Genomic DNA, 9,857 nt, shown 5'->3' on the forward strand with positions numbered 1-9,857 from the left:
AGCGGCCACTGCACTCCAGTCTGGGTGACAGAGTGAGACTCCAACTCAAAAAAAAGGGGGTGGGGAGGGAAACTAAAGGTAAATTGTCAGTAAGCCAAGATTAGAACTTAGGATTTGCAACTCCAGTGACCCTGCCCCTTTCCTACCACGCTGTGCCCCTCAGCACAGCAGTATCCCTGGAACATGGTCCAGGGTACCCTGCTGGATTCAAAGCACCAGAGCTTGCTTACTAAAATGCAGACTCCGGGGCCCTGTCTTCTCTGTACTGGGTTAGAACCTTTGGAGTGGGCCCCAGAATCCAGATTTGGATCAGGCTCTCTGGCTGATTCTGCTCCCTACAGGTTGAAAGCCAGAACCTGTGGATTAGGAACTGGCCTGTAGCAGGGCTCTTCCCACAGCTTCCCATGAAATTCAATGGAAAATCTGGCCAGAGAGTCAGTCTAGGACTCGGGTGGAGCCAAAGGAATTGGCTCAAGAGCCCACGACTGGGAAGTCCAGACTGATTCCAGCTCCTTCCCCAGAAGCAGGTCAATTCCCAGGCTCTGTAGCTCAAAGGGCAGCAGGACAAGGTGGCACAGGCCCAGGGACTGGCACCTTAGGAGTCATCAGGGATCTTTATTTTAGTATCATGAAAAGAGTTGTGAGTTGAGGTCTCAATTTTCCAACGAATATTGGTATGTGAGGCAAAATCTGTTTTATATTATTTTCTTCTCCCAATGGAGTTTTCTATATTTTGTAATAATAAAATCACCTTGGCAGGACAGTCATGAAACCTAAATGAAAACACTACCAATGAAATGGCATTTTATCAACTTTAAACAAAGCAAATGTCCTATCTACAGGGAGAGGGAAGGGGATGATGCATGAGCCCGTCTAGCTGTGCTTGTGATGAGGGCCAGTCCAGCTCTGAAAGCAGTGCCTGCCTTTTCCACCTCAGTGGGATTCATAGCGCTCTCTCTCTCTCTCTCTCTCTCTCTCTCTCTCTCTCTGTATGTTTTTCCACCAGAAGAACGATTCTAAAGCTCAGGTCTTGACTGAATCATAGCAAACATCCCTTTTGTTGCCGCTACCCCACTCCCCACAGGGCAACAAAGCAGTAATGTTGCAGGCGCCAGTCTAACTGTGGTCCAAGCTCCCCTGGATGGCTTGGTCACCTCTGCCTGTTGGGGGTGGGGCCTGACATCCCATCATTAAAATAGAGAATTTGGATGATGCACCATCTCAGTGACCATGAAAATCTCAGACATGTGTACCTCGATGGGAGTACATTTAGCAGATCCCTTACTGAGAGCTATTGAACTGGGTGAGAAGACAAGCACCTGAGGACTTGGGATACAGGGGGAGAAAGAAGCTGGGAGGCTGCAGAAAACACTTGCCAGGAAATATTTCTGGGCTTCTCCACAGAAGAAGAGCCCATGGATTTGCTTCAGAATAAACCATGGTGGGGGTATAGAATAGGAATAGAATAGATGAAACCAGATTTGCTGGACTTGTTCATGGTTGAAGCGGAGTGGTAGCGCATGGGTTTGGTTCATGCTCTTCTCTCTGCTCTTACAGATGTTTGAACTTTTCCATAATAAAAGTTAAGAAACTATGTTTATTGCATCATTATTCACAATAGCAAAAACATGGAACCAACTATGCTGCCCATCAAAAGTGGACTAGATAAAGAAAATGTGGTCCATTTACATGATGGGAAATTATGCAGTCATAAAGAAAAACAAAATTATGAACTTTGCAGCAACCTGGATGGAATTAGAGTCTAGAATACTCAGTGATTTATCACAGAAACAAAGATCTGAGTACCACATGTTCTCACTCATAAGTGGACCCTGAAAATTTATCATAATACTATAAGAAATGGATTGGCAGTAGTGGGAATTTACAAGGGAAAGGGGGCACATAACATCAATAAGGGTACCCACACCTTACCTGTATAATGACCACATATATACTGAACCCTCATTTGTACCCCACATTTTTTTTTGAGTCGGAGTCTTACTCTGTCGCCCACACTGGAGTGCAGTGGCCACTCCTGGCCACTACAGCCTCGACCTGCTGCGTTCCGGTGATCCTTCCTCCTCAGCCTTCCAAGTAGCTGGAACTACAGGCACGCGATACCAAGCCCAGCTAATTTTTGATTTATTGTAGAGATGAGGTCTCACCAAGTTGCCCAGGCGGGTCTCGAACCCACGGGCTCAGACAATCCACTGACTTCAGCCTCCCAAAGCATGTGATTACAGGCTGAGCCACCGAGCCCGGCTTGTACCCCATATTTTTAAGGTAAAATAAAATAATTTTTTTAAAAAGTTAAACTAAAAAGGGACTGTGGACAGAATCTGCATTCCTATCCCCAGTGCCTGTTGCCTGGAAGGCTGGAGGACCTGTGTCACAGGGGCACAGAGCCTACAGGGAGAAGATGTTTCAGCCCCAAGGACCCAAGTGCCCAGACCTCAACCTCTTTCCTCATGCTCAGTCCCAGGCACCAAGGCCTCAACTGGCTGACTCAACTCGTAAGCGCATATTCACTGTACTCTTACCTCTAAGTCAGCTCCACACCAGGCATGGGACTCCAGCAAACAACAAAACTGTCATGGTCCCTGGCTTCATGAGTTCACAGACAAGCTAAAGAGGGAAACAGACAATGAACACACAAACACTTGAGGTCATTTCAGACTGATAAAGGCATAAGATAATGAAACAGGAGGATAAGAAAGAAAGGGATGGGAGGCTGCTTCGGCTAAGTGGGGGGCCTCTCTGGGGAACGACAGTGGAGCAGGGTTAGAGAAGCAGTGAGCCATGAGGGTGTCTGGGGAAGGGTTCCAGGCAGAAGAAACAGCAAGTACAAAGACCCTGGGCTAGCAGCATGCTTGGGGTTCCTGAAAATAAAAATGAGCCAAAGTGGCTAAAATGCATTGAGCAAAAGAGAAGGGAAGGATTGAGACCAGACAGGACTTTATAGGCTCAATGGGAGCTTCGATTTTACTCTGAATGGATAGAAAGAACTGCCGCAAACACTCCAGTTTGCAGTGAGGACATTCAGGAGCAAGCGTGGTAGCTGGGGACCAGGTAGGAGACTACCATAGTTCTGAGGCAGGAGGTGAAGACAGCTTGGGCTGCAATGGAGGCAGAGGAGACAGAAAGCGTGGTCAGATCTGGGATGTGTTTTGGAAGCAGAGGACCTGCTGACGATTGCACAGAGAAATAAGGGAAAGATGGCTGGGTGAAGAGAGACGCTGAGCACTGAGAGACGTCAAACACAGGAAGACCTGAAGAAAAAACCACAGGCGGAGAGCAGAGGCACGGAGACGGGAGGTGATGCAGAGAGGTCCACTGGTGCCAGCCCCTCTATGGACTGTAGAGCTGGCCTACCAGACGGGGTCAGACCAGGCCCCAGGGACCTTCCCGCCCACCTCAGTAGCCCATGGGCTGTGGATTCGGTCCCCAGACACAGGGCCATGCCCAGTAAGGCATGAATAAAGGATCCTGGGAGCCTCCCTGACAGACTTCCCACCCTGCCCCACCCCTACTGTTCCAGGGGCAGGCGTGGCTCTGCCGCCCACCCCTCAGCTCTGGCTTCTTCATGCCTCACTGAAAGGACCCCTCGTTCAGAAACTACACACCACATATCCACACTCCCTTCCCCCCACTAGTCTATGCATTTTCTCTGTGCTTTTCTCCATAGGGTCTACACATTCCAAAAGTAGCTGTTCTTAGAAGCCACTATAAATGTTAGTTCCCCATGAAGACTTTCCCAATTATCAAACTCCAAGGGGGATGCTGTTCTCACCCACAACTGCCCTACGTGTCCCTTAGCTCTTTCATGACACTTGTGATGGCCTGCCTGTCATGCAGATCCCAACGAGGAGCTGAGACCTGTCTGCACATTGGTAGATTGAGGGAAGGGGCTGTGTCTCTTGCCCCGCTGTTCCTCCAGGATGAAGGGGTGGTTCCTTCTTCACCCCTTATCCTGATGGCACCTTCCGGACATACCAGCAATTCTAGTGCCCCTTCTCCATGCTCCCACAGCATCCAATACTTGCTCCCTAGAGCACTGGTCCCATGTCTGGGATTGTCTGAGTGCTTGTCTGCCTTCTTACAAACTGGTGGCTCCTCAGTAAAGAATGGCAGTGCGCTGATGATGGCTAATAAATATGGAATATTTCTCGTGTGCTGGGCACTGTGCTAAGTAGATTTTATCCCATCAGTCCTTTGAAGTGGTTAATATCTTCAGTCCAGCTTAGAAGGTGGGGAAACTGAGGCTAGGAGAAGCCAAGTGTCTCATCCAAACTCACGTCCTAGTGAAAAGCAGGATCGGAGCCTTGTCGGAGCATTGATCAGAGACTTACTTGAGTACAGAGAGCCCATTCTTGCTTTATTCTATCTCCCACACCCAGCTTGAAGTCACTGAAGGTCTGAATCACCTCAAGCCTGGCACAAGTCATGAGGGCCCTGGAGGCTCATGACACACATCTAGCTCCTGCTTGCCCAGCCAGAGCCAGGCCCTGCCCTGGGGAAGTGGTCATCAAAAAGGCCATATTTGCACAGGTGTCATGGGCATGGGAGTCTAGCCTCAGAAGCTGACACTTCTCACAGAGAGGAGGCTCCCTTTGAACAGAAAGGGCTGGGCTGATGACTGAATGGGAAGCTGGGAAGAGATAGCTGAGTTCAAAGCAAGAAGTTACAGGTGGGTGACTCCTGAGAGGGCAGAGGGAGCAACTGCTGCCCAAATCCCTCTGTGCTCCAGCCAGGTCAGCTCACCCTCAAGAGCAGCCTCTGCTACCCTGCTGGTGTGACCAAGACAGGAGACTTTGCCCTGGGGACCCATCACCCGTCAGGAGCTGACATCCCCAATCCCCTGGAAAGGTCTCACTCCATTTCCTGGGTGCAAGGTCTCCTACTGCAGGCCAAATTTCTCCTGAGTGGATGGGCTCAGAAAGGGTGAGGTTTGAGTCACTTGCCCAAATTCACACAGTTTGTAAGAGCCAGAGCCCACACACAAATTGTAAGGATGATAACTTTATATAGAGACAGTTTTATGTTGTCATCTGTCCTTCCAAGCAAGGTCGCCACTTACATAGGCACTAAAGTTTGTGCGTGGTCTAGCATGATTGGGACCTCGTGTTTTGTCATCACCATTGCTGTTGTCATCATTGTCATCGTCGTCAAAGTTAAGACTCATGGAATAGTTACCATGTGCTAATCACCTGTATTCCATTGATGTCTTACAATGACTCATGAGGTAAATACTGATATCCCCACTTTGCGGAGGAAAAAACAAAGCTCTGAGAAGCTCCAGAACCTGCCCAAGGTACCACATGACTAGATGGCAGAGCCAGCCTTCCCATTTATCCACAGAGGCAGCAGCGTTGGGACCACCATGAAGGGAGCTGCTTGCTCTGTGCTGAGCTGGAGAGGTCAGAGGGCTGCTGCTCCCTGAGAGTCAGATATCAAAAATGCAAGCCCAAATGGAGCACTGAACCAAGGGGTCCAGGCCCAAAAGCTCCGAGCACAGGCTGGCAGGGAGGACCTCAAGCATATCAGCAGAGAGATTTCAGAGCCTAGCAAGGAGGAGTCAGGCCCAAGAGATAGTGACCAATCCCTCCCAGTCCCGGATCATCTTTCATTACCCAAGAGGTCTATCTCCTGGCAGTCCCACCTTCCTTCAGCCATCTCAGCCATGCCTACCTACATCAGAGGCCGTCCTCAGCTGACCTCCCAGCCCCCAACACCTGAATGGCAATCAGGGACACTGCAGGGTTTGCATCATCAACACAGACCACACGCTGCAGTCTGCCTGGTGCCAGGAAACTACGTAATTAGTTGGAAACTACCAGAAAAGTTAATTGAAAACATAGCTTAGCTGTCAGTCAGTACTAGGTTTGAATCCTGGCTCTGTCATTTATTAACTGTGTTGTGCTGGGCAAGTTACTTAACCTCTCTGTTCCTCAGTTTTCCTTATCTACGAAATGGGGACAATAGTAATACCCACTCAAAGAGCTAATAAAGGAATTAAATAAGATCATTCATGTAAGGCTCTTAACAAACTGTCTGGAAAATAGTAAATACTAAACAAACAAAAATCTACCTGATCTTGATCCAACCTGACCCTTACATGTGCCCCATAACTGGCCAAATAACACTGGTCTAGAAGTCAGAAGTCTTCTTTAAACCGGGGATGTTGCCACCATCCTACTCTTAATGAAAGGACGTATGCTGCTGAGGCCTAAGAAAGATCTTCGAGGGAGAATAGTTAGGAGTTGCCTTGTCCTCTGTCTAGCCAACCCAGAATATATCTGCTCTAGTTAAGGCAGGCCTGCTTTTGGGGCATCTGACGTAACAGAGATACTAAACTTGTTAAGAAAACAGCAGCCTCCAATATGCACACCCAGAGAATTTACTGTACACCAAACCCCACAGCATAGAGCCTCCTACTAGTCCCTGTGTCCACAGATGGAACTTCCCTCTTCCCCTGAGCCTCATCAGTGGGAACAGTGCATGAACCCATCACTGAACCCTTCACCTTCCTCATAACTTCAAGCCAAGTCCAGAATGGAATGTGACAGCCAGAATACTAATTGAACGGTGCAAACTGGCACAGATACTTGCTGCACCTTGGGATGGAAACCTTTTCAGGAGTGTGAGGCTATCATGAACACCAAACATGGATTCTGGTGTTGTGTAAAGATACCAGGAAGGTGCTCATGATTCTGCAGACATTTCCCCCAGATCTTGGGGGGCTAGCATGCAGAGAAAGGACGCTTGGGGTGTGGTAGTGGAGATTAAGTGGGCACCCAGAGAAGAGGCAGATGTCCGTTCATCAGCTATGTCCTGGGGGCTTCTCAGGCCTGACACTGTTACTGTGTTATGACCATCTTGTCCTCATGGCACCCATGATCTGGCAGGGACAGTCAGTGAGCAAGTCACTGTGTGGTGTCAGTGTCTCCAAGGAAGATATGCAGGGTGCTTGGGGAGAGTGAAGCAGAGAGATGGAGCCTGGAGAGTCAGAGAAGTCTTCCCGGAGGAAGTGACATTTCTGCTGAGAAATTAATAAGGCACGGTGAAAGGTGAGGAAAATGGTGGGCAGCAGGTTGCCAGGGGCACAGAACAGTTTCTTGCACAGAAAGCCAGTGTGCAGCCTTGTATCTGTAGCCTCGGAAGGTGACAAAATGCATCTCACCTTTTGAGAACCAAAGGGCAGCCTGACTGGGGCATTCTTGGCTGAGAAATTCTCTGAGGCATTCTTGGCTGAGAGATGGAAGCACGATGAAGCATCCCAGAGTAGTGATTGAAGCTTTCAGGTTTGCCTTCAGGAAAATTCCTCTGCAGAGGCAAAAGTTGAGTTCCCACAGAGCCCTCCAGATTTCAGACTTCTTGTCTTTCATACTTTAGACAAAACAACACAAGCCTAGGCATCTGCCTCTGCTATTTTTGCCTGTGGGTCCCTGTAAGATATTAAATATGACCATCTTGTTCACTACTCACATGGAATAGCACGATCATAGCCATGTCTAGAATCATTAAGTTTCTTGGGGCTTTTTTTTTTCTTTCCAGTGTTGATGAGAGTAGGAAGGGGCTGTCAGGAGTAATGAATAAGCACTAGTACACTCAATCAAAAAGAAGGTGTTTTCCTGGAGAAGGCCCTGTGTGTGGCTCCGGTTCCAACCCCATATTATCCCAGGAAGAAAGCCAGTGTGGCATTGAACAGCCCTTCTCAAAGTGTGCTCCTCGGAGCCCAGCCTCACACCATTCTAGAAGGTGTTTTGCAAGAATGGGATCCCTAGGACAAATTTGCTTGGGAAACATTTGATGAGAAAATGCTGAACAATTTTCCTAGCTTTGGGACTTCTCAGAGCCTTTTGTAGGTGGATGGCCATTAACAGTCTTCAGAGGGGAAAACAGTACCAGGCGTGGCCCAGACTCTCCTCACCATCAGAATAAAATGGTGCATTGTTTTCCTAGGAATGTCATAACAAAGCACCACAAATCAGGTGGCTTCAAACAATAGCAATTTTTTCTCTCATGGTTTAGAGGCTAGAAATCCAAAAATGAAGGAACTGGCAGGGCCATGCTCCTTCTGAAGCATGAAGGTTCCAGGGAAGAATCCATTCTTGCCTCTTCCAGCTTCTGGTGGTTGCCAGCAATCCTTGGCATTTCTTGGTTCATAGAGGCATCGCTCCAGTCTCTGCCTCTGTCATCACTTGGTCTTCTCTCTGTGTCTCTGTGCCTTCACATGGCCTGTGATAAGGACACCAGGCATTGGATTTAGGTCCTGCTCTACCCAGTGTGACCTCATCTTAGCTTGGTTACACCTGCAAAGATCCGATTTGCAGATAAGATTACATTCACGGGTGCTGGGGGTTAGGACTTAGACATATCTTTCAGGGAACATTATTGAACCTACTATAAATGGGTTGCGGGGGGAGAAAAAGCAGGAAGTAGTCCACAGGATGGCTCAGTGCACAGACTTTCTAGCCAAATTTCAATCTCTGCAGTTACGATTTCCAACAAGTTAGTGAATGCGGTATCATCTTTCTCATCTGTATGTAAGCATTCTAACACCTCATCTTGTAGTGTCGTTGTAGGATTAAAGAGATAATATACAAAAGCATGGAGCTCAGGGCACACATAGAGCTTAAAACAAGAGAAAGACATGGTCAGATTAGTTTTTTGACTGAAAGAAAACAATCACTCTGGTTTCAGTGTGGAGAACAGGTTGGTAGAGGCAAGACTGCTTCTATCTTGATTTTGCTGGGTCCCACCTCTGGTGCATCCAAAGAAACCTCATTTAGCCCCACTGGCCACATATAAGGAACATCCAGTTCTGGACCACGTGAGGATCTACCGGGGTAACATGGAGCATGGACTGTCTATCAGTCTGTCAGCTCAGACATCATCGCTGGGCAAGGCCAAGCTACCAAGAGTTTTAGAGTCTGTTTCTTCCTCTAAAGGTGGGAATGACAATCTCTTGCTGTGTACCTTACAGTATGGCATTGGGAATGGGTGACAAAATGCACAGCAAAGAGTTTTATAATATACGATTCAGTGTGCGAAGTGTGTACAGAGGAAGGAGGATTATATCCTTCAAAATGCTGCTTGCAGTGGGTTGCCAAGTACCTCCCTTAGGCAGTCTAGTTAATTTTGGTACCAAGGTGGGTGAGAAAAGGGTACAGGTGATTATTAGAAAAAAAATCCCACAAGAAGTGAAGGTATTGAACCTCAGCCTGTGACCCCCAGATGAGGCGATCATCAACCATGTCTCTGAAGCTTTGATTCCCAATGCCCAGAAATGATGAGGGAAGATTAGTGTGGTGCACAGCCTGGGCCAAGCAGACCAGGGCAGGCAGGAGGCAGGGAGCTGGTCACTGAGGAGTCTTGACTGAAGGCCCGATGGCCCAAACTGAGAAAGATGGGCATGACTCTGCCCATCAGTGCTGGAGCTGGTGGCTGGGAATGCCCTGGGAATGGGGAGATCTGTGGGCCCCCAAGTGACTCTGTGCAGATGACAGTGATGGATGACCCATCACCAGATCTGTAGGCAGGATGGGGCCCAGCAGAGCAGGAAAGTGCGCTCCCCAAAGCCGCAGGCCCTCTGTGATTTATGAGCACCTCTGATGCCTGAACCTGCACCAAACTTGCCTTTAGAAGCTAGAAGCAGGGGCAAGCCTTAGCCTGGGGCCTCACAGCACGTGCACAATCTCATCGTCTGTATCGCTGCTGGCAGGTGTGCCCCTGAGAGCCCTAGATACAGGGAGTTGTGCAGAAGCCAGGTATGCACCCAGAGCCTGAGAGTACTTCACAGCGCTCTCTCTGACAGAGCACCTGTGAAGAGAAGAGGCTTCCTGTGTCATCAGGGA

The 9,857-nt window shown here is 48.6% G+C and overlaps 1 pseudogene across 1 annotated transcript in view; it reads left to right on the forward strand.

The window, feature by feature from the left end:
* LOC103269209 overlaps positions 1–6,871 on the forward strand; it is a 7,808-nt pseudogene extending 937 nt beyond the window's left edge. Inside the window, exons 2-4 of the transcript XR_002482458.1 lie at positions 342–434; positions 4,748–4,941; positions 6,688–6,871. The product of XR_002482458.1 is annotated as a 40S ribosomal protein S4-like (transcript). The remainder of the gene's footprint in view (positions 1–341; positions 435–4,747; positions 4,942–6,687) is intronic.
* The last annotated feature ends 2,986 nt before the right edge of the window (positions 6,872–9,857 follow it).

Source organism: Carlito syrichta, unplaced genomic scaffold (assembly GCF_000164805.1).
Source record: "Carlito syrichta isolate Samal-C Ts95f unplaced genomic scaffold, Tarsius_syrichta-2.0.1 Scaffold309108, whole genome shotgun sequence".
Classification (NCBI taxonomy): Eukaryota; Metazoa; Chordata; class Mammalia; order Primates; family Tarsiidae; genus Carlito; species Carlito syrichta.